Source organism: Anomaloglossus baeobatrachus, unplaced genomic scaffold, assembly GCF_048569485.1.
Source record: "Anomaloglossus baeobatrachus isolate aAnoBae1 unplaced genomic scaffold, aAnoBae1.hap1 Scaffold_284, whole genome shotgun sequence".
Classification (NCBI taxonomy): domain Eukaryota; kingdom Metazoa; phylum Chordata; class Amphibia; order Anura; family Aromobatidae; genus Anomaloglossus; species Anomaloglossus baeobatrachus.
In genome coordinates, this window is record NW_027442308.1 from 188,186 (window position 1) to 213,240 (window position 25,055).

Sequence of the window (25,055 nt, forward strand, 5' to 3'; positions counted from 1 at the left end):
GGGAGGCTCCACGTTGTCCCTGGATAGAGACGTGCATGAGGGCCTGTAAACCTGAAGTGCCCATTGGAAGGAAGTGGGTCTTTTGTAGTATAGCCCTTTGGCAGGGCAGCCAAAAATTGGGAGGCTCCACGTTGTCCCTGGATAGAGACGTGCATGAGGGCCTGTAAACCTGAAGTGCCCATTGGAAGGAAGTGGGTCTTTTGTAGTATAGCCCTTTGGCAGGGCAGCCAAAAATTGGGAGGCTCCACGTTGTCCCTGGATAGAGACATGCATGAGGGCCTCAAAACATTAAGTGTCCATTGTCAGGAAGTGGGTGTATTATAGTATAGCCCTTAGGCAGGGCAGCCAAAAATTGGGAGGCTCCACGTTGTCCCTGGATAGAGACGTGCATGAGGGCCTGTAAACCTGAAGTGCCCATTGGAAGGAAGTGGGTCTTTTGTAGTATAGCCCTTTGGCAGGGCAGCCAAAAATTGGGAGGCTCCACGTTGTCCCTGGATAGAGACGTGCATGAGGGCCTCAAAACATTAAGTGTCCATTGTCAGGAAGTGGGTGTATTATAGTATAGCCCTTTGGCAGGGCAGCCAAAAATTGGGAGGCTCCACGTTGTCCCTGGATAGAGACGTGCATGAGGGCCTCAAAACATTAAGTGTCCATTGTCAGGAAGTGGGTGTATTATAGTATAGCCCTTAGGCAGGGCAGCCAAAAATTGGGAGGCTCCACGTTGTCCCTGGATAGAGACGTGCATGAGGGCCTCAAAACATTAAGTGTCCATTGTCAGGAAGTGGGTCTTTTGTAGTATAGCCCTTTGGCAGGGCAGCCAAAAATTGGGAGGCTCCACGTTGTCCCTGGATAGAGACGTGCATGAGGGCCTCAAAACATTAAGTGTCCATTGTCAGGAAGTGGGTGTATTATAGTATAGCCCTTTGGCAGGGCAGCCAAAAATTGGGAGGCTCCACGTTGTCCCTGCATAGAGACGTGCATGAGGGCCTCAAAACATTGTTCCCATTGCAAAGGAGCGGGTCTCCTGTCGTTGTAATGTCCATTCTGCAAAGAATGGGCGAAAAAATTTACCACTGGGGGTATACCTGAAACAAAGGCCTAACTCTTGTAACGGTCATCATGGTGGCGCATGAGGAGAAGGAGGAGCAGTCCAGCGATTATCCAAAGTCCAGAAGTGTGTACCCATGGGTGACTGGAGGTACATGGCAAATTCCCGTTACAAACTTTAAATTCCGCTCTCATTTGCTGGTGGTGTGGTGAAGTCTGGCCCAATCCAACCCTTGTTCATCTTGATCAGAGTCAGCCTGTCAGCATTTTCAGTTGACAGGCGGGTGCGTTTATCTGTAATGATTCCACCTGCGGCACTAAAAACACGCTCTGACAAAACGCTAGCGGCAGGGCAGGCCAGGACTTCCAAGGCGTAGAGAGCCAATTCATGCCACGTGTCCACCTTGGATACCCAATAATTGTAAGGCACAGAGGAATGTCGGAGTACAGTTGTTCGATCTGCAAGGTACTCCTTGAGCATCTGGGCAAACTTAGGATTTCTTGTGGCACTACCCCGCACCTCAGGGGCTGTGGTACGTGAGGGGCTGAGAAAACTGTCCCACATCTTAAAGACTGTTCCCCTACCTCTGGCGGATTGGACTTGTGCCTCTCTCGGCTGTACGCCTTGGTTGTCCACTGATTCCTGACCTATGCCGCTAGCGTTTTGTGAGGGGAATGCTTTGCCTACTTCCGTGACTATGGCCTTCCGGAACTGCTGCATTTTGGTTGACCTCTCCGCCTCGGGAATAAGAGACATAAAGTTCTCCTTGTAGCGTGGGTCTAACAGTGTTACCAACCAGTAATGATTGTCGGCCAAGATGTTCTTAACGCGAGGGTCACGAGACAGGCAGCTTACCATAAAGTCAGCCATGTGCGCCAGACTCTTAACAGCCAGGACTTCAGTAGCCTGACCAACACGTTGACTGAACATGCTGTCCTCCTCCTCCTCCTCCTCCTCCTCATCTACCCTGTCCTCTGGCCAGCCACGCTGAACCGAGGATATGACTGGTGTGCATGTCATATCCTCAATTTGGCCGGAGATTTGCTCCATGTCTTCATCCTCCTCCTCGTCATAGTCCTCCACTGCACGTTGTGATGAGACGAGGCTGGGCTGTGTGTTATCACCCACACCCACTACTGTTTCTTGCTGCAACTCATCGCGCTCCGCCTGCAATGCATCATGTTTGGTTTTGAGCAGAGACCGTTTTAGAAGGCAGAGTAGCGGTATGGTGACGCTAATAATGGCGTCATCACCACTCACCATCTTGGTGGAGTCCTCAAAGTTTTGGAGGATGGTACATAGGTCGGACATCCATCTCCACTCCTCAGGTGTTATGTGTGGAGTTTGACCCATTTCCCGACGGCTTAGGTGATGCAGGTACTCAACAACTGCCCTCTTCTGCTCACATATCCTGACCAACATGTGCAGAGTTGAATTCCAACGCGTGGGGACATCACACACCAGTCTGTGAGCCGGAAGATGCAAACTGCGCTGAAAGCCGGCAAGGCCGGCTGAAGCAGTAGGTGACTTTCGAAAATGTGCAGACAGGCGGCGAACTTTTACCAGCAGATCAGACAGCTCTGGGTATGACTTTAGAAACCGCTGAACCACGAGGTTGAGCACATGGGCCACGCATGGAACATGTGTCAGCTGGCCTCGCCTCAAAGCCGCCACCAGGTTCCGGCCATTGTCACACACGACCTTTCCTGGCTTTAGGTTCAGAGGTGTGAGCCAGTGATCTGCCTGCTGTTTCAGAGCTGTCCACAGCTCTTCTGCATTGTGGGGTTTGTCACCTATGCAGATTAGCTTCAGCACAGCCTGTTGCCGCTTCGCCGAGGCAGTGCTGCAGTGCTTCCAGCTTGGGACTGGTGTGGAGGGTACAGTGGATGAGGATGCGCAGGAGGAGGAGGAGGCTGAAGAGCATGACATTCCGGAGCTGTAGAGTGTGGGTGAAACACTGACTGAGGTAGGGCCTGCAAACCTTGGTGTGGGAAGGACGTGTTCCATCCCTCGCTCAGACTGGGTCCCAGCTTCCACAATATTAACCCAGTGTGCCGTCAACGAGATGTAGCGGCCTTGCCCACAAGCACTTGTCCACGTGTCTGTGGTTAGGTGGACTTTGGGTGAAACAGCGTTGTTCAGGGCACGTGTGATGTTTTGTGACACGTGGTTATGCAACGCGGGGACGGCACACCGGGAGAAATAGTGGCGGCTGGGGACCGAGTAACGTGGGACAGCTGCCGCCATCAGGTCGCGGAATGCTTCTGTCTCCACCAGCCTAAAAGGCAACATTTCCAGCGCAAGCAGTCGCGAAATGTTAGCATTTAGAACTGTGGCATGTGGGGTGTTGGCAGTGTATTTGCGCCTGCGTTCAAAGGTTTGCTGAATGGATAACTGAACGCTGCGCTGGGACAAGGACGTGCTTGATGATGGTGTTATTTCTGAGTAGGCAACTGCAGGTGCAGGACCGGAGGAGGCTTGTTCGCAGGCAGCATGGACAGGGGATTGGCTCGCATGCACAACCAGCGAAGACGTAGCAGTGACATTAGCAAGCACTGCTCCTCGACTCTGTTGTACTTCCCACAAAGTCGGGTGCTTGGCTGACATGTGCCTGATCATGCTGGTGGTGGTCAGGCTGCTAGTTTTGGTACCCCTGCTGATGCTGGCATGGCAGGTGTTGCAAATGACCTTTTTAGAATCATCTGGATCCAACTTAAAAAACTGCCAGACTCGGGAAGACCTAACATTTGTACAGGCACCTTGTGTCGTGTTGTTGTTCCGGGGAACGGTTGCCTGACTTCTGCCTGGAGCCACCACCCTGCTTCTTACTGCCTGTTGGGATGCTACGCCTCCCTCCCCGTGTGCACTGCTGTCCTCGCTCTGCATATCCTCCTGCCAGGTTGGGTCAGTTACTGGATCATCCACCACGTCGTCTTCCTCTTCCGAACCCTGCTCCTCCTCCTGACTTCCTGACAATTGTGTCTCATCATCGTCCACCCCTTGTTGAGACACGTTGCCAACTTCGTGAGAACGTGGCTGCTCAAATATTTGGCCATCTGTACATACGATCTCCTCATGACCCACTTCAACATGAGCTGGCGAGAGGCCAGAATGTGCGAATGGAAACGTGAACAGCTCTTCCGAGTGTCCAAGTGTGGGATCATTAATGTCCGAGGACGTGTACTCAGCCTTGTGGTAGGAAGGAGGATCAGGTTCTGAAATGTGCGGTGCAGTATCACGGCTACTGACACTTGACCGTGTGGAAGACAGAGTGTTTGTGGTGGTGCCAATCTGACTGGAAGCATTATCCGCTATCCAACTAACAACCTGTTGACACTGGTCTTGGTTCAAGAGCGGTGTACTGCTGCGGTCCCCAAGAATTTGGGACAGGACGTGCGAGCGACTAGATGTGGCCCTTTGTTGTGGCAAAATTAGAGCTTGCCCACGACCTCGGCCTCTGCCTGCACCACCATCACGTCCACTTCCTTGTTCCTTGCCAACGCCCTTGCGCATTTTGCAATGCTGTGCTGACGTGTATTCACTAGACTTGGGCGTTATATCAAAGTTTGTGCAAATTGTGCACCTGTACGCTGCCACCGACAGGCACACACGTGCGGTTTTTAAATGCAAGCACGGACGCACTAAGAACCTAACAGGTTTTAGGAGCAAAAATTAATGATGAGAACTCTGACACTATCAGCCACTGCTGACTGACGTGTATTATACACTACACTTGTGCGTTATATAATAGTTTGGTAAAAACGCACACAAGTGCACCTGTACGCTGCCACCGACAGGCACACACGTGCGGTTTTTAAATGCAAGCACGGACGCACTAAGAACCTAACACAGGTTTTAGGAGCAAAAATTAATGACGAGAACTCTGACACTATCAGCCACTGCTGACTGACGTGTATTATACACTACACTTGTGCGTTATATAATAGTTTGGTAAAAACGCACACAAGTGCACCTGTACGCTGCCACCGACAGGCACACACGTGCGGTTTTTAAATGCAAGCACGGACGCACTAAGAACCTAACACAGGTTTTAGGAGCAAAAATTAATGACGAGAACTCTGACACTATCAGCCACTGCTGACTGACGTGTATTATACACTACACTTGTGCGTTATATAATAGTTTGGTAAAAACGCACACAAGTGCACCTGTACGCTGCCACCGACAGGCACACACGTGCGGTTTTTAAATGCAAGCACGGACGCACTAAGAACCTAACACAGGTTTTAGGAGCAAAAATTAATGACGAGAACTCTGACACTATCAGCCACTGCTGACTGACGTGTATTATACACTACACTTGTGCGTTATATAATAGTTTGGTAAAAACGCACACAAGTGCACCTGTACGCTGCCACCGACAGGCACACACGTGCGGTTTTTAAATGCAAGCACGGACGCACTAAGAACCTAACACAGGTTTTAGGAGCAAAAATTAATGACGAGAACTCTGACACTATCAGCCACTGCTGACTGACGTGTATTATACACTACACTTGTGCGTTATATAATAGTTTGGTAAAAACGCACACAAGTGCACCTGTACGCTGCCACCGACAGGCACACACGTGCGGTTTTTAAATGCAAGCACGGACGCACTAAGAACCTAACACAGGTTTTAGGAGCAAAAATTAATGACGAGAACTCTGACACTATCAGCCACTGCTGACTGACGTGTATTATACACTACACTTGTGCGTTATATAATAGTTTGGTAAAAACGCACACAAGTGCACCTGTACGCTGCCACCGACAGGCACACACGTGCGGTTTTTAAATGCAAGCACGGACGCACTAAGAACCTAACACAGGTTTTAGGAGCAAAAATTAATGACGAGAACTCTGACACTATCAGCCACTGCTGACTGACGTGTATTATACACTACACTTGTGCTTTATATAAGAGTTTGGTAAAAACGCACACAGGTGCACCTGTACGCTGCCACCGACAGGCACACACGTGCGGTTTTTAAATGCACGCACGGACGCACTAAGAACCTAACAGCCGCAGCCCCTAGTAGAAGAGCAATAACGTATAGGAGGAAAATCGGGTGCGTGCCGCGCTGTCACCAAAGGAAACTGATGTTAATTATTTCATCTCTTTATTCTTTTTTCCGGTCAATGTGTTTCAGAGATCACTGTCTCCTTCATCAGGGCAAAAAAAGAACAGTATGCAATCAAAGGAGGAAGAACCTCTATATATACACATATGGAGCTACGTCAGAGGACTGACTGCTGTATTTCAAATACTGCCGGGATGGTCAACTGTTACAATACCGGCCATAAAAGTTCTCAAGTGATATATTGAGAAACATTTATAAAATCACTGGGGTATAGTGTTTCAAATTTCATCAGCTTTTTGAGACAAAAATCAGAAAAAGAAGAAGAAGAAGGACAAAATGAAAAAAAGAAAAAAAAGAAGAAAAAAAAAACAAAAAGGGAGCATTGAGCTCCAGACCCTGTATTGAGTCTTAGAAGTGTAGTGACAAGTGCATCTGTCCACAACCCTGTAAGGGTGAACGGGATGACGGACAAGAAAAATTATGTTCGTGGCAAAAAATGGTGGTGTTGCTATATAAAATTGCATTAAGAATAAAGAAAGGAAAAATTTCTTTATAAAAGTAGTGAAGAAAAAAGTGGAAAAAAGGGGAGTGTAAGCCATTTTACTAATAAATAGTGATGAGCGAGCATGCTTGTTACTACTCGGTACTCGCACGAGTATCACTGTACTCGGTCTACTCGACGGGGACCGAGTAATCTCGCGATACTCGTGCTGTACTCGTGGTCTTCATCCCTGCATGTTGGCGCTCTTTTGAGAGCCAGCCCTCATGCAGGGATTGGCTGGCAGACCACTGCAATGCCAGCCCTGTTAGTTGTGGAATTGCAGTGATTGGCCGGCCTGCACAGCGTGACCGAGCCTTTATACCGGCGGGCGCACAGCTATCCAGACAGTCAGTGCAGGGAAAGGGTCGCTGCTTCAGGGAAAGGTTTGCGGCCCTTTATAGCTATTTCCGTAGCAGGGCTGCAAACAGTGTGACCAAAAGTCCTTCTCAGGACTATTCTAGTTGTATACAGGCAGGCAGGGTATAGCCAGGTCGGAGTACAGTAGCAGAGTCCTTCTCAGGACTATTGTTGCTGTATACAGGCAGGGTATAGCCAGGTTGGAATACAGGCTAGAGACCAAAAGAGTCCTTGTCAGGACTATTGTAGCAGTATACAGGCAGGCAGGCAGGCAGGCAGGGTATATAGCCATTCCTAGTGGTGACCGTATACCAGCCTTCATCATATCTGGGGCTGGTGTACACAGTCTAAAACAGTCCTGATAGTGTCAGACTTCTCAGCAATTGTCGCTCCTAAAACCTGTTAGGTTCTTAGTGCGTCCGTGCTTGCATTTAAAAACCGCACGTGTGTGCCTGTCGGTGGCAGCGTACAGGTGCACTTGTGTGCGTTTTTACCAAACTATTATATAACGCACAAGTGTAGTGTATAATATACGTCAGTCAGCAGTGGCTGATAGTGTCAGAGTTCTCGTCATTAATTTTTGCTCCTAAAACCTGTGTTAGGTTCTTAGTGCGTCCGTGCTTGCATTTAAAAACCGCACGTGTGTGCCTGTCGGTGGCAGCGTACAGGTGCACTTGTGTGCGTTTTTACCAAACTATTATATAACGCACAAGTGTAGTGTATAATACACGTCAGTCAGCAGTGGCTGATAGTGTCAGAGTTCTCGTCATTAATTTTTGCTCCTAAAACCTGTGTTAGGTTCTTAGTGCGTCCGTGCTTGCATTTAAAAACCGCACGTGTGTGCCTGTCGGTGGCAGCGTACAGGTGCACTTGTGTGTGTTTTTACCAAACTATTATATAACGCACAAGTGTAGTGTATAATACACGTCAGTCAGCAGTGGCTGATAGTGTCAGAGTTCTCGTCATTAATTTTTGCTCCTAAAACCTGTGTTAGGTTCTTAGTGCGTCCGTGCTTGCATTTAAAAACCGCACGTGTGTGCCTGTCGGTGGCAGCGTACAGGTGCACTTGTGTGCGTTTTTACCAAACTATTATATAACGCACAAGTGTAGTGTATAATACACGTCAGTCAGCAGTGGCTGATAGTGTCAGAGTTCTCGTCATTAATTTTTGCTCCTAAAACCTGTTAGGTTCTTAGTGCGTCCGTGCTTGCATTTAAAAACCGCACGTGTGTGCCTGTCGGTGGCAGCGTACAGGTGCACTTGTGTGCGTTTTTACCAAACTATTATATAACGCACAAGTGTAGTGTATAATACACGTCAGTCAGCAGTGGCTGATAGTGTCAGAGTTCTCATCATTAATTTTTGCTCCTAAAACCTGTTAGGTTCTTAGTGCGTCCGTGCTTGCATTTAAAAACCGCACGTGTGTGCCTGTCGGTGGCAGCGTACAGGTGCACAATTTGCACAAACTTTGATATAACGCCCAAGTCTAGTGAATACACGTCAGCACAGCATTGCAAAATGCGCAAGGGCGTTGGCAAGGAACAAGGAAGTGGACGTGATAGTGGTGCAGGCAGAGGCCGAGGTCGTGGGCAAGCTCTAATTTTGCCACAACAAAGGGCCACATCTAGTCGCTCGCACGTCCTGTCCCAAATTCTTGGGGACCGCAGCAGTACACCGCTCTTGAACCAAGACCAGTGTCAACAGGTTGTTAGTTGGATAGCGGATAATGCTTCCAGTCAGATTGGCACCACCACAAACACTCTGTCTTCCACACGGTCAAGTGTCAGTAGCCGTGATACTGAACCGCACATTTCAGAACCTGATCCTCCTTCCTACCACAAGGCTGAGTACACGTCCTCGGACATTAATGATCCCACACTTGGACACTCGGAAGAGCTGTTCACGTTTCCATTCGCACATTCTGGCCTCTCGCCAGCTCATGTTGAAGTGGGTCATGAGGAGATCGTATGTACAGATGGCCAAATATTTGAGCAGCCACGTTCTCACGAAGTTGGCAACGTGTCTCAACAAGGGGTGGACGATGATGAGACACAATTGTCAGGAAGTCAGGAGGAGGAGCAGGGTGCGGAAGAGGAAGACGACGTGGTGGATGATCCAGTAACTGACCCAACCTGGCAGGAGGATATGCAGAGCGAGGACAGCAGTGCACAGGGGGAGGGAGGCGTAGCATCCCAACAGGCAGTAAGAAGCAGGGTGGTGGCTCCAGGCAGAAGTCAGGCAACCGTTCCCCGGAACAACAACACGACACAAGGTGCCTGTACAAATGTTAGGTCTTCCCGAGTCTGGCAGTTTTTTAAGTTGGATCCAGATGATTCTAAAAAGGCCATTTGCAACACCTGCCGTGCCAGCATCAGCAGGGGTACCAAAACTAGCAGCCTGACCACCACCAGCATGATCAGGCACATGTCAGCCAAGCACCCGACTTTGTGGGAAGTACAACAGAGTCGAGGAGCAGTGCTTGCTAATGTCACTGCTACGTCTTCGCTGGTTGTGCATGCGAGCCAATCCCCTGTCCATGCTGCCTGCGAACAAGCCTCCTCCGGTCCTGCACCTGCAGTTGCCTACTCAGAAATAACACCATCATCAAGCACGTCCTTGTCCCAGCGCAGCGTTCAGTTATCCATTCAGCAAACCTTTGAACGCAGGCGCAAATACACTGCCAACACCCCACATGCCACAGTTCTAAATGCTAACATTTCGCGACTGCTTGCGCTGGAAATGTTGCCTTTTAGGCTGGTGGAGACAGAAGCATTCCGCGACCTGATGGCGGCAGCTGTCCCACGTTACTCGGTCCCCAGCCGCCACTATTTCTCCCGGTGTGCCGTCCCCGCGTTGCATAACCACGTGTCACAAAATATCACACGTGCCCTGAACAACGCTGTTTCACCCAAAGTCCACCTAACCACAGACACGTGGACAAGTGCTTGTGGGCAAGGCCGCTACATCTCGTTGACGGCACACTGGGTTAATATTGTGGAAGCTGGGACCCAGTCTGAGCGAGGGACGGAACACGTCCTTCCCACACCAAGGTTTGCAGGCCCTACCTCAGTCAGTGTTTCACCCACACTCTACAGCTCCGGAATGTCATGCTCTTCAGCCTCCTCCTCCTCCTGCGCATCCTCATCCACTGTACCCTCCACACCAGTCCCAAGCTGGAAGCACTGCAGCACTGCCTCGGCGAAGCGGCAACAGGCTGTGCTGAAGCTAATCTGCATAGGTGACAAACCCCACAATGCAGAAGAGCTGTGGACAGCTCTGAAACAGCAGGCAGATCACTGGCTCACACCTCTGAACCTAAAGCCAGGAAAGGTCGTGTGTGACAATGGCCGGAACCTGGTGGCGGCTTTGAGGCGAGGCCAGCTGACACATGTTCCATGCGTGGCCCATGTGCTCAACCTCGTGGTTCAGCGGTTTCTAAAGTCATACCCAGAGCTGTCTGATCTGCTGGTAAAAGTTCGCCGCCTGTCTGCACATTTTCGAAAGTCACCTACTGATTCAGCCGGCCTTGCCGGCTTTCAGCGCAGTTTGCATCTTCCGGCTCACAGACTGGTGTGTGATGTCCCCACGCGTTGGAATTCAACTCTGCACATGTTGGTCAGGATATGTGAGCAGAAGAGGGCAGTTGTTGAGTACCTGCATCACCTAAGCCGTCGGGAAATGGGTCAAACTCCACACATAACACCTGAGGAGTGGAGATGGATGTCCGACCTATGTACCATCCTCCAAAACTTTGAGGACTCCACCAAGATGGTGAGTGGTGATGACGCCATTATTAGCGTCACCATACCGCTACTCTGCCTTCTAAAACGGTCTCTGCTCAAAACCAAACATGATGCATTGCAGGCGGAGCGCGATGAGTTGCAGCAAGAAACAGTAGTGGGTGTGGGTGATAACACACAGCCCAGCCTCGTCTCATCACAACGTGCAGTGGAGGACTATGACGAGGAGGAGGATGAAGACATGGAGCAAATCTCCGGCCAAATTGAGGATATGACATGCACACCAGTCATATCCTCGGTTCAGCGTGGCTGGCCAGAGGACAGGGTAGATGAGGAGGAGGAGGAGGAGGAGGAGGACAGCATGTTCAGTCAACGTGTTGGTCAGGCTACTGAAGTCCTGGCTGTTAAGAGTCTGGCGCACATGGCTGACTTTATGGTAAGCTGCCTGTCTCGTGACCCTCGCGTTAAGAACATCTTGGCCGACAATCATTACTGGTTGGTAACACTGTTAGACCCACGCTACAAGGAGAACTTTATGTCTCTTATTCCCGAGGCGGAGAGGTCAACCAAAATGCAGCAGTTCCGGAAGGCCATAGTCACGGAAGTAGGCAAAGCATTCCCCTCACAAAACCCTAGCGGCATAGGTCAGGAATCAGTGGACAACCAAGGCGTACAGCCGAGAGAGGCACAAGTCCAATCCGCCAGAGGTAGGGGAACAGTCTTTAAGATGTGGGACAGTTTTCTCAGCCCCTCACGTACCACAGCCCCTGAGGTGCGGGGTAGTGCCACAAGAAATCCTAAGTTTGCCCAGATGCTCAAGGAGTACCTTGCAGATCGAACAACTGTACTCCGACATTCCTCTGTGCCTTACAATTATTGGGTATCCAAGGTGGACACGTGGCATGAATTGGCACTCTACGCCTTGGAAGTCCTGGCCTGCCCTGCCGCTAGCGTTTTGTCAGAGCGTGTTTTTAGTGCCGCAGGTGGAATCATTACAGATAAACGCACCCGCCTGTCAACTGAAAATGCTGACAGGCTGACTCTGATCAAGATGAACAAGGCTTGGATTGGGCCAGACTTCACCACACCACCAGCAAATGAGAGCGGAATTTAAAGTTTGTAACGGGAATTTGCCATGTACCTCCAGTCACCCATGGGTACACACTTCTGGACTTTGGATAATCGCTGGACTGCTCCTCCTTCTCCTCATGCGCCACCATGATGACCGTTACAAGAGTTAGGCCTTTGTTTCAGGTATACCCCCAGTGGTAAATTTTTTCGCCCATTCTTTGCAGAATGGACATTACAACGACAGGAGACCCGCTCCTTTGCAATGGGAACAATGTTTTGAGGCCCTCATGCACGTCTCTATGCAGGGACAACGTGGAGCCTCCCAATTTTTGGCTGCCCTGCCAAAGGGCTATACTATAATACACCCACTTCCTGACAATGGACACTTAATGTTTTGAGGCCCTCATGCACGTCTCTATCCAGGGACAACGTGGAGCCTCCCAATTTTTGGCTGCCCTGCCAAAGGGCTATACTACAAAAGACCCACTTCCTGACAATGGACACTTAATGTTTTGAGGCCCTCATGCACGTCTCTATCCAGGGACAACGTGGAGCCTCCCAATTTTTGGCTCCCCTGCCTAAGGGCTATACTATAATACACCCACTTCCTGACAATGGACACTTAATGTTTTGAGGCCCTCATGCACGTCTCTATCCAGGGACAACGTGGAGCCTCCCAATTTTTGGCTGCCCTGCCAAAGGGCTATACTACAAAAGACCCACTTCCTGACAATGGACACTTAATGTTTTGAGGCCCTCATGCACGTCTCTATCCAGGGACAACGTGGAGCCTCCCAATTTTTGGCTGCCCTGCCTAAGGGCTATACTATAATACACCCACTTCCTGACAATGGACACTTAATGTTTTGAGGCCCTCATGCACGTCTCTATCCAGGGACAACGTGGAGCCTCCCAATTTTTGGCTGCCCTGCCAAAGGGCTATACTATAATACACCCACTTCCTGACAATGGACACTTAATGTTTTGAGGCCCTCATGCACGTCTCTATCCAGGGACAACGTGGAGCCTCCCAATTTTTGGCTGCCCTGCCAAAGGGCTATACTACAAAAGACCCACTTCCTTCCAATGGGCACTTCAGGTTTACAGGCCCTCATGCACGTCTCTATCCAGGGACAACGTGGAGCCTCCCAATTTTTGGCTGCCCTGCCTAAGGGCTATACTATAATACACCCACTTCCTGACAATGGACACTTAATGTTTTGAGGCCCTCATGCATGTCTCTATCCAGGGACAACGTGGAGCCTCCCAATTTTTGGCTGCCCTGCCAAAGGGCTATACTACAAAAGACCCACTTCCTTCCAATGGGCACTTCAGGTTTACAGGCCCTCATGCACGTCTCTATCCAGGGACAACGTGGAGCCTCCCAATTTTTGGCTGCCCTGCCAAAGGGCTATACTACAAAAGACCCACTTCCTTCCAATGGGCACTTCAGGTTTACAGGCCCTCATGCACGTCTCTATCCAGGGACAACGTGGAGCCTCCCAATTTTTGGCTGCCCTGCCTAAGGGCTATACTATAATACACCCACTTCCTGACACTGGACACTTAATGTTTTGAGGCCCTCATGCACGTCTCTATCCAGGGACAACGTGGAGCCTCCCAATTTTTGGCTGCCCTGCCTAAGGGCTATACTACAATAGACCCACTTCCTTACAATGGGCACTTCAGGTTTACAGGCCATCATGCACGTCTGTATGCAGGGGCATTGGTGAACCTCACAATTTTGGACTGCCCTGGCAAAGGAAAATACTACAAAGACTCAGTTCCTCAAAATGGGCACATTAGACTCAGAGGCCTTTATGTACGTCTCTTCTCAGGGACATCGGAGTGCCACACAATGTTTTACGTAAAATCTTTCATGTATTGATCTCAAAAAGTAACATACATTAGCTCTATCTCACTATTGGGTATGTGCCCTTAACATTTCCGCTATGAAAAATCATTTTGGTGTCATTTTGGAAGGTTTTCTGGTGAGTCCGTAAAAATGGCGTAAAACGCGGACAAAATTATTCAAAGCTGTGACTTTTGAGTGATAAATGCTTCAAGGGGTCTTCCCCATGCTGTTGCCATGTCATTTGAGCACTCTTCGGAGACTTTTGTGCCATTTTTAGGGTTTCTACATGCTGCCGGTGGTCATTTCACAAAAATACTCGGGTCTCCCATAGGATAACATTGGGCTCGGTGCTCGGGCCGAGTACACGAGTATCTTGGGAGGCTCGGCCCGAGCTTCGAGCACCCGAGCTTTTTAGTACTCGCTCATCACTACTAATAAACCTAAAAAATAAAAATAAATTGAATAAAAATCATGAATGTTGTGTTATAACAGGAAATTCGGTGTAAGAATGAATATCCGGGATGAGAGTTCAGCGAATGAGTTATAGAAATTGTTACAAAAAGGAGTGTGTACGGTTTATGCGTAAATTTTCAGAATGCGTACATGAAAATTATATGTATGTGAGAATGTCCCCCATGCTTTGTAAAAAGTTATTTATGAAAATGTAAATAAAATATATAAAAATGCCTAATTATTTATAATTTATGAGAAAGATATATATGTATGGAAGAATGTTATAAGGTGTCCAAGAACCATAAAGAAAAAGGGTGCATATATAATGTTAGAGGTCTAGAGTTCCACCAGGCTATATCACCCCTAAAGAAATAGAAAGAAGACCTTACTACCTGTGTACCCCAAAAAAAGCTATATTTCTTAGCCAGGATTATGGTGGAGATATGCACAAGTGAAATAAGAATATAAAGTAATACAATAAGATTATAAAACCAATATGTGTGCATTCATGCACCACCCGGTACGCTACCCTTGCCAAATTGCTCACTCTAGATCCCCACACGATCCATGAAGCCGTTCCCCCGGTCACACCGCCTGCTGCCGGTTCCCACTCATCCCTGGGGGAGTTAGGCGAGTGGTATCGAGAGCTACATGTCGGCACTGATGATACCCCCATACACCACAAGGAAGGGGTATACCGGGTGGTACAGGAGTATGAGCGGGTTTTTAGCAAGCACCCTCTAGATTTTGGGCAGATTAAAGGGGTTCAACACCACATCCCTACCGGTACACACTCCCCTATTAAAGAGAGATACAGGCCTATTCCCCCTGCGCACTACCAATGCGCCAAAGACATATTGAGGAACATGAAGGAGGCAGGGGTTATTAGGGACAGCTGTAGTCCCTGGGCCGCTCCGTTGGTGCTGGTTAAGAAGAAGGATGGCACCATGCGGATGTGTGTGGATTACCGGAAGATTAACCAGATAACGCATAAGGATGCTTACCCTCTGCCCCGCATCAAAGAGTCCCTGGCCTCGCTGAGAACCGCTAACTACTTCTCCACCCTTGACCTCACCAGCGGGTACTGGCAGGTGGCCGTGGCACCGGAAGACCGAGAGAAGACTGCCTATGGGACCGTTTTGCTGTACTTGGATGATGTGATTGTGTACTCACAGACGTATGAAGCCCACCTGGAGCACCTAGCCGAGGTGTTCGCGTCCCTTGCCAAGTATGGGATGAAGTTGAAGCCCTCAAAGTGTCATCTGCTGAAACCCAGAGTGCAGTACCTAGGACATGTGGTTGGTGCGGAAGGTGTCGCCCCCAACCCCGAGAAGATCACCGCCATCCAAGACTGGCCGAGACCGACCACAGTGAGGGAAGTGAGGCAGTTTCTGGGCCTGGTGGGATATTACCGTCGCTTCATTAAGGGGTACACAAAGATGGCTGCCCCCATGCAAGACCTCCTCGTAGGACAGACCAAGGGTGGTAGATCCCTAGTAGCCCCATTGGTGTGGGAAGAAAAGCATGAGGAATCCTTCCGCCAGCTGAGAACAGCCCTGACCGGAGAGGAAATCCTAGCGTACCCTGACTACAGCCGCCCATTCATCCTCTACACCGACGCCAGCAATGTGGGCTTGGGGGCTGTTCTATCCCAGGTCTAAGACAGAAGGGAAAAGGTAATAGCTTATGCTAGCCGAAAACTCCGACCGACTGAGAGGAACCCTGAGAACTACATCTCCTTCAAGCTTGAGCTCTTGGCACTGGTGTGGGCTATCACCGAGCGGTTCCGCCATTACCTGGCAGCAGCCAAGTTCACCGCGTACACAGACAATAACCTGCTGACCCATCTAGATACGGCCAAGCTGGGCGCGTTGGAGCAGCGGTGGGTGACCAGGTTAGCCAACTACGATTTCACCATCAAGTACCGGGCCGGCCGTACCAACGTCAATGCCAATGCACTCTCCCGGATGCCCCACCTGTCGGAAGAGGGGCCAGAGGATGATGACCTCGAAGAGATCGAGTTGCCTGCATTTCACCGGCCATTCACTGAGAAGGTGCACGTCTACCAACAACGGGTGAACCTGGATCCGCTGCCCCGACAGGACTGGCAGGAAGCTCAGGACCAGGCACCTGCTGTCCGCCTGGTCAAGACTCTAGTGGAACAGGGTTCTGCTGGGATAGACCCTGCTGCCCCTGCCGAAGCCCAACGTCTGTGGCAAGAACGGACCCGGCTATACCTACACCAGGGGAAGTTGTATCGCGAGCTGATTAATCCAAAGACTCACGAGAAGATCCGCCAGCTGGTGATTCCCCAGGCTAACGTGCCCACCGTCCTGCAAGCATACCATGATGGTGCAGTGCACTTCGGGTGGAAGAAGCTAGAGATGTTGTTAAGAGAGCAGTTCTATTGGAGTGGAATGCGGGAATCTGTGGAGGCCTGGTGCCGAGAATGTGGCCCTTGCGCATTGAGAAGGAAGGACGAGGCCAGCCAGAAGGCACCCCTACACCCGATCATTACACACCAACCGCTGGAGCTGGTTGCCCTTGACCATGTAAAGCTCACCCCCAGCCGAAGTGGGTACACCTACGCTCTGACCATCGTAGACCACTACTCGAGGTTCCTGGTGGTTGTCCCAGTTAAGGACTTAACCGGCCGCACCGCTGCTAAGGCTTTCCAGGCTTATTTCTGTTGACCGCATTGGTACCCGGAGAGGGTGCTTACCGACCAGGGTCCGGCCTTTGAAGCAGAGGTATTCCAGGAATTCTGCCAGTTGTACGGCTGCAAGAAAATCCGGACCACGCCTTACCACGCCCAAACCAATGGCATTTGTGAAAAGATGAACCACTTGGTCCTGGGCCTCCTCAAGACGTTACCACTGGAAGAGCGGAACCTGTGGCTGGAGAAGCTACCTGACCTGGTCGATATGTACAACAACATCCCTTCCAGCTCTACGAAATGCACTCCAGCATACCTGATGAGAGCTCGTCCCGGCCGGCTACCAGTGGATCTGGAAATGGGCTTGGAAGCTTCAGAAGCACTCCTGTCGACAGCTGAATGGGACACTCGGCGGAGGACACAGTACCGACAGGTCCAGGAGTATGTTGAAAAGAACTTGTGCCGGAGTCGGGGACAACAGGAGCAGTGCTTCAACAAGAAGGCGCCTGCCGGTTCCTTCCAACCTGGGGATGTAGTGCTGAAGCGGAAAAGAAGGGCCCACAAGCTGGATGATCAATGGGAAAAAAACCCGTATGTAGTCCAGCCCACAGGATGGGAGAATGGGAAGGCCTACCAGATCAGCCGTGACCAGGGGGGGACTTTGGCCACGGTTTCCCGAGACCACCTGAAGAAGTGCCCACCAGCATTGAGAGTAGCGGATGAGGCTCCAGTTCCCAGTCCAGTGGAGAAGGAAAAAGAGGTAATCCACACCATGATGGGTGATTTTCCAGCAGACTGGCCTACACAGAACGGTGCGGTGATCCTTCCAGTGATACTGTTCCCACAACCCGTGGATGAAGAAATGATGGAAACGGTTAACCGCGAGCCAGTGCCCAGGGAGGTACCTGTACCCAGCTCCCCTACGCCTCCGCCTGCCCCACATGATAGCAGGGAGGAGGAACTGACTGTTCCCTCTGCCCCACTGCCTGTCACCACTGACACCGGACCCCGAAGGTCCACTCGCCCCAACCTAGGTAGACCCCCACTTAGGTACAGGGAAACTACTCTTTAAAAGGGGGGGGCTTTATGTGTTGAGTGTACCAGTTTGAAAGTTTTAAATGATAAGTAAAGATGATCAACCAAAGAAGTTTACCTGATTGAACCGTGATTAAACCGGCCGTTGCCGGCAACTGTTGTCCCCGTAGGGACTGTGCAACCATTGCGTAAGGAACTGCTTACGGACAAGCCCGAGAACTTGCAGGGCAACCACAAACTTAGTGCAATGTAAATAAAAATGTTTGTTGGCTTGACACCGTTACCGCCTCCGGAGAGGCTGATTTGGGAGGATGGGCCTGGAGGAAAGGGATGGCCTAGGCCCGCCACTACCGTAACCGGTGGCGATCCTCCGGGGGTTCAGGGGTCCCCTTGGACGTGGGCCCCCTGAAAGAGACAGAACCCGCTCGGGCAACTTGGTGCTGGACTGGGGTCAAGGGGTGCTGCCCGCTTCTTAGGGGCAGCATCAGGGCCAGGTTGTTTGGGTGGGAGAAGAGCGGAAGCTGTACCGTTGTAAAATGTTTATGATGCTTTTACATGTTTTACCGTTTTATTCTTTTTCAGTTGTGAAAATAAAACCGGTGATGGACGGGCAGCCCGCGGACGGTCTGCATTTTACTATAGGGGAATGTGGCGCCCTGGACAAGCCAGGTCGTCACAGGTACTACACCAACACACTCTACACTCCGGCTAGGCACACCGAAGCTAAACACAAATCCTAGTTGCCTTCCTCCAGGGGCTGATGTCCACACCAGGGGGTGGGCCAGGCGGTTGATCCCACCCACCGAGGAGTTCACAGTCCTGGAGGCGGGAAAAGGAGTCAGATTAGAGATCAGTTTTGGAGTTAGAGAAGTGAAGAGGAGAGGAGACTGACCGTGTCCGGGTGTGTGGCCCGGGCACTCAGCAAGGTTGGCAGACGGTGGTGACCTTCTGCAGGAGAGGCTGATTGGAGTGAACCGTACGGACCGGGGATGGGCGGTGGCCCGCCGGTACCAGATCGGGGAGTGAAGAGAAGCCAGCACCATCCGGCAGGGCCTACGGACCCCGACCAGGCTAGGAGTCGCCGTAAAACCGGTCAAATCCGTTAGCGACAGGAACCTCCAGGGTTTCCCAGCAGTCAAGACCCGATTGAAGGCAACAGCTCACACCGTAGAGGGAAGCACAGTCACCGCCAAGGCTACAGTTCCCAGGGCCAGAGCCTGCGGGCAAAAGGGGCTCCCTCAGCATCCATCCAAGCTGGGGAGCGGGTTACCGGTGGGAAGCCCGCTAGATTTTGGGGGAATAAAAGGGGTCCAACACCACATCCCCACAGGTGCACACCCACCCATCAAAGAGAGCTATAAGCCAATACCACCTTCACATTGCCAGTGTACCAAGGACATGTTGAGCAACATGAAGGCGGCTGGGGTTATCCGTGACAGTTGTAGCCTTTGGGCAGCTCTGTTGATCCTGTTAAAAAAGAAGGACGGCACCACTCCCCGTATTGAGGAATTGCTAGCTGCATTGAGAACTGCAAATTATTTTTCTACCCTTGATCTCACTAGTCACTATTGGCAAGTGTCCGTTGCTGAGGCAGACCGGGAGAAGACCGCCTTCGCCACCCCTATGGGTCTCTGCGAGTTCAAAAGCATGCCCTTCGAGCTGTGCAATGCGCCAGGAACCTTCCAGAGGCTGATGGAATGCTGCTTGGGACAAGATTTTAGGGTGTATAAAAAGGGAGATTAGATCCCGTGATCCCAACGTATTGTTACACCTCTATAAATCACTTGTAAGGCTACATCTGGAATATGGGAACCAGTTTTGGGCTCCACATTTTAAAAAGGACATTCAGAAGTTAGAGTCAGTTCAAAGGTGGGCAACTAGACTACTACAAGGAATGGAAGGCCTCCCATATGATGACAAGTTGAAAAAGTTATTAAGTGATTATTGGCTGCAATGGGGCTTTCTGGCTGGTGCCAGCCTCTCTTCTTAGCACACAGGAACCACAATCCCTACACCATGCTTCAATGGATTCTCTCATCCCAGCCCAGTAAAACTACATATTTTACACAGTCATAAGCAGCCAAAAGGGATCTATTCTATTCAATTGCAAATGATCTAGATAAGACTGAGAATAAGATACTGCACGGGACATAGCAGAGTTGGTCAAGTTGAGTGGAGATGAGTTTGCTATTTGGCACAGCTTTTTGCATCAATAAAGCAAGTAAAAGGTGTGAAAGATAAAAAAAAGGGTGAAAGTGTGAAAAGTGAATTGGCCAAATTGAGGTGCATATAAAGTTTTTGCTTTCTTTCAATTCACTAATGGGGCTCATTTGAATCAGGTGAATTGAGTTCTGCTTTTGGAAACTGGGTTAAGAAGGGGTGCACCGGTCCTGGAGGTACTGCAATACCAGGTCAATGCGTGGAGTGGACAGAGCAAGATTTTTTCCATCTCCTTGTTCTAAAAATCCATTTAATATATGGTCCCCAGAGAGGGGACGTATCAGATATTAAACTGATAAGAACAGATTTAATTTTTTTTTTTTTCTGTTTATCAGTAGGACTTCAAAATAACAAAGGTGATCGCCTCCCGTTGCCTGGGAACCGTCCAGGCACAAGAGGGCTATGTGTCACCAGAAGGCGCACACACTTCCTCAAGGCCGGCAGACGTGCAATCCCAGGCACCTTCCAGTACCGACCAAGGTAGCGTCCTCCGAAACTACACTTGATCTTAGCCAAAAGGCCGAGAAGCTATAACCCGAATTGGTTACGGCCTTGAGTGGCACCCTGGCCTATACCGGACACATCTTAGGGAGAGGGAGACAAACCCACGCCTACAGAAGACATTTTGTCACCCAAGCCAACCCTTGAAAAGGCTGTTTTGCAGAGCAAAAACAAGAAGAATGGTGCTTTTTGCAGCCGCCGCCCACTGCAATGAATCTGAATAACTCCTCCTTTTGGACACAAGCACCTCCCCTCCCCCTTGCAGTCTTTCCAATTCATGATACAAAAAGACGGACGGACAGGACAGGACAGGACAGGCTGCCTGACTTTCCGTCACTGCCACCCTTTGCCATCCTTGCCCGTAGAAAGCCCTTTCATCATCCCCAAACCCTAATCTTTTCCCTTCCCTTCCCAGATGCGTCTCACTCCCTTTCATTAGGAAGTGAGCGCAGCCTTTTCTCCGTTCTGCACATGCGCGACGTTAAACACAAATGCGCAGGCGTGCGTTCCATTACCCTCACTGCATTCCACTCCCATACAGGAAGTGGGCGCAGCTATTACTACGGTCGCACATAAAAGAACCCACGGCCACCACTGCACATAGCTGACTCCACCACAGGACACCCACTTCTACACCAACGCAGGTAAGACAGGATCGGCACCTCTATGCTCCCGTTACAATCAGGCTCAGTCACCATGTGATAACGCTCTCAACTCTTTAGTTGCAGGCTCCCCTTGCTTCACCTCCATTGGCTGTGCTGCCATTTCCTCTCCCACCTGGAAGGTATACTTTATTCCACTATTTTCCTGTTTCTCTCTTCCCCCTTTTCCCATAACCTACTTTTATCTGCATTTGTGGGGTATCTATATGCTATTTACATTTACATCATAGTTTTATTCATTAATATGGAAGGGAAGAGTGCCCATGAGAGTGTTGAACTGCGGAGAGCAAGAGATTAAGCTGCTCCGATTTGCCACCATTGATAAGCTGTTCTCAGTAGATACACATGCTATCCAAACAGCAGCATCCACCATTGCTTCAGCCCACCCATTCAGTGACAGCTCACCAAGTCAGCCATAGGAGTGGTGTAAGGAATTACACGTAGGCACTGACTCCACACCTTCACATCACAAGAAGGGGGTCTACAGGCTAGTGCAAGAATACGAGCAAGTCTTCAGCAAACATCCGCTAGACTTTTGAAGAATAAAAGGGGTCAAACACTACATCCCCACAAGTGCACACCCACCCATCAAAGAGAGATATAAGCCAAAACTACCTGCACATTACCAGTGTACCAAGGACATGTTGAGCAACATGAAGGAGGCTGGGGTTATCCGTGACAGTTGTAGCCTCTGGGCAGCTCCGTTGGTCCTGTTAAAGAAGAAGGACAGCACCACTCCCCTGTATAGAGGAATAGCTAGCTGCATTGAGAACTGCAAATTATTTTTCTACCCTTGATCTCACTAGTCGCTATTGGCAAGTGTCCGTTGCTGAGGCAGACCGGGAGAAGACCGCCTTTGCCACCCCGATGGGTCTCTGCGAGTTCAAAAGCATGCCCTTCGAGCTGTGCAATTTGCCAGGAACCTTCCAGAGGCTGATGGAATGCTGCTTGGGACACCGAAACTTTGAAACGGTACTGCTATACCTTTATGATGTTATTGTTTATTCTAAAGCAAACAAGATTTTAGGGTGTATAAAAAGGGAGATTAGATCCGGTGATCCCAACGTATTGTTACCCCTCTATAAATCACTTGTAAGGCCACATCTGGAATATGGGGTAAAGTCCTGAGCAGGTTGATAACCATTGGTTTGAGCATGGTAGGGTGTAGTGCGCATCTTCCTGCATCGGTAAAAGCTGCAGAAGTCCTTGAAGATTTCCGCTTCAAAGGCTGTGCCTTGATCTGTGAGGACTCTCTCTGAGTAGCCATGAGGTCTGCATAAGTGTGCTTGGAAGACCTTCGCTGCAGTATGGGCCATTAGATCTTTGACTTGTACCACAACCATAAATCTCGAGTAGTTGTCTACCATCGTAAGTGCATACGTGAGCTCGCCTCGATATTCTGCAACAAAACTCCCTTTTTCGATTTCAGTTTCAGCAAACACTCCTCTTCCTGTAGAAAATATTTATCATTACCTAAGACAGTCATTCTAATGCATGACAATATTAAGGCAATTTAGTTAAAACTTGTTTTAACTCACCTTTAAGGGGATTGATGTATTTCATGGTCAATCCAGGTTTGTCAGTGATGGCACTGACATAATGTATGGCGTCTTTTTCGGGCGTTATCCTTTGCCTTTTCATTGTGAAAATCCAGTTGCCTATATCAAAGCAAATTCTACTACTTGTAAAGTATGCAGAAAATGAAATGTAGAACATATAACATCAACTGCTTAGGAACGCATCATAGGTTAGTACTTAAAAGGATATTGTCATGTTCTAGTCATAATGCAAGCTGGACATTTTTCATGTTACCCTGTAATCGCCGGCCTGTTCTAATGCTCACAAGCTAAGATATAGGCTCAGCTGCTAAGGCTTCCCTCTGCCTTCTGAATGAAACTTGAATATGTCTGGGTCACTGTGTATATAGCAGGTGCTCAGAAAAAATAAGAGTCAATTCAATAAAAATAGCTCTGGCACACTATAGTGATCAATAACGTAAGAAAAGAACTCTTGGAATGCTGAAAATTCTTTATTTGTGCAAAAGGATAATTCATCCAACGTTTCGACCTTGTTTTTAGGTCTTTATCAAGGATAAAGTTATCTAAGATCATAAAGGGTTACAAAACCATATAAACACGTAATTAGTACATAGTACAACATAACAGTACAATATATTGCTACTTGAGAGTACAATGGGTCAAATGACCATGATGCACATACAAAAAATTTTTCCAAAGCCATAGTGAAAACATTTGTACTGAGGAAAGAAAATTTCCACATGACCTATCTGGAGAAACATTCTGGATCAAACAACCAAAAATAGTCAAGCAGGTAAATACACACCTATATGGATAACAGGATGATATGTGTTCAATTGTATAGCGTCATTGCCATTAAGGTACAAATGGAAAACTTGCAATCCTATATAGTGAAGGAAATGAACACATATCATATCAAAGAACACAGGAACATGGGTGTGAGAAAAACCTCAATGTTTATACTTTGTTCTTTATAATGGTGTGAACATGTATATGTCTCAGTACCTTATGCACTTGAGAATTCTAGTGAGTAGATCATGAAAGCCTATTTCAGAACTGGAATCAGTAAATAATTGTAGGTGGAATCTAAATGAAAAGATGGTACAAGTGTTATCATGACACGTGGGCTATAACACAATGGACCGTGTGACAAAGAAGAAAGGAGAGAAAGAAGAGGAAGAAAATGCAACTACCTGTAACATTACGTGATAGTCACTGGTAAGTATCACTTGACAATTCAAGTGAAAAAGGATTCCTTTATTAGTGGGTGTATTATAGTATAGCCCTTTGGCAGGGCAGCCAAAAATTGGGAGGCTCCACGTTGTCCCTGCATAGAGACGTGCATGAGGGCCTCAAAACATTGTTCCCATTGCAAAGGAGCGGGTCTCCTGTCGTTGTAATGTCCATTCTGCAAAGAATGGGCGAAAAAATTTACCACTGGGGGTATACCTGAAACAAAGGCCTAACTCTTGTAACGGTCATCATGGTGGCGCATGAGGAGAAGGAGGAGCAGTCCAGCGATTATCCAAAGTCCAGAAGTGTGTACCCATGGGTGACTGGAGGTACATGGCAAATTCCCGTTACAAACTTTAAATTCCGCTCTCATTTGCTGGTGGTGTGGTGAAGTCTGGCCCAATCCAACCCTTGTTCATCTTGATCAGAGTCAGCCTGTCAGCATTTTCAGTTGACAGGCGGGTGCGTTTATCTGTAATGATTCCACCTGCGGCACTAAAAACACGCTCTGACAAAACGCTAGCGGCAGGGCAGGCCAGGACTTCCAAGGCGTAGAGAGCCAATTCATGCCACGTGTCCACCTTGGATACCCAATAATTGTAAGGCACAGAGGAATGTCGGAGTACAGTTGTTCGATCTGCAAGGTACTCCTTGAGCATCTGGGCAAACTTAGGATTTCTTGTGGCACTACCCCGCACCTCAGGGGCTGTGGTACGTGAGGGGCTGAGAAAACTGTCCCACATCTTAAAGACTGTTCCCCTACCTCTGGCGGATTGGACTTGTGCCTCTCTCGGCTGTACGCCTTGGTTGTCCACTGATTCCTGACCTATGCCGCTAGCGTTTTGTGAGGGGAATGCTTTGCCTACTTCCGTGACTATGGCCTTCCGGAACTGCTGCATTTTGGTTGACCTCTCCGCCTCGGGAATAAGAGACATAAAGTTCTCCTTGTAGCGTGGGTCTAACAGTGTTACCAACCAGTAATGATTGTCGGCCAAGATGTTCTTAAAGCGAGGGTCACGAGACAGGCAGCTTACCATAAAGTCAGCCATGTGCGCCAGACT

At 49.3% G+C, this 25,055-nt stretch overlaps 1 pseudogene; it reads right to left on the reverse strand.

The window, feature by feature from the left end:
* Nucleotides 1-20,214: 20,214 nt before the first annotated feature.
* LOC142266243 (U2 spliceosomal RNA) lies at nucleotides 20,215-20,421 on the reverse strand (annotated as a pseudogene).
* Between the last annotated feature and the right edge of the window lie 4,634 nt (nucleotides 20,422-25,055).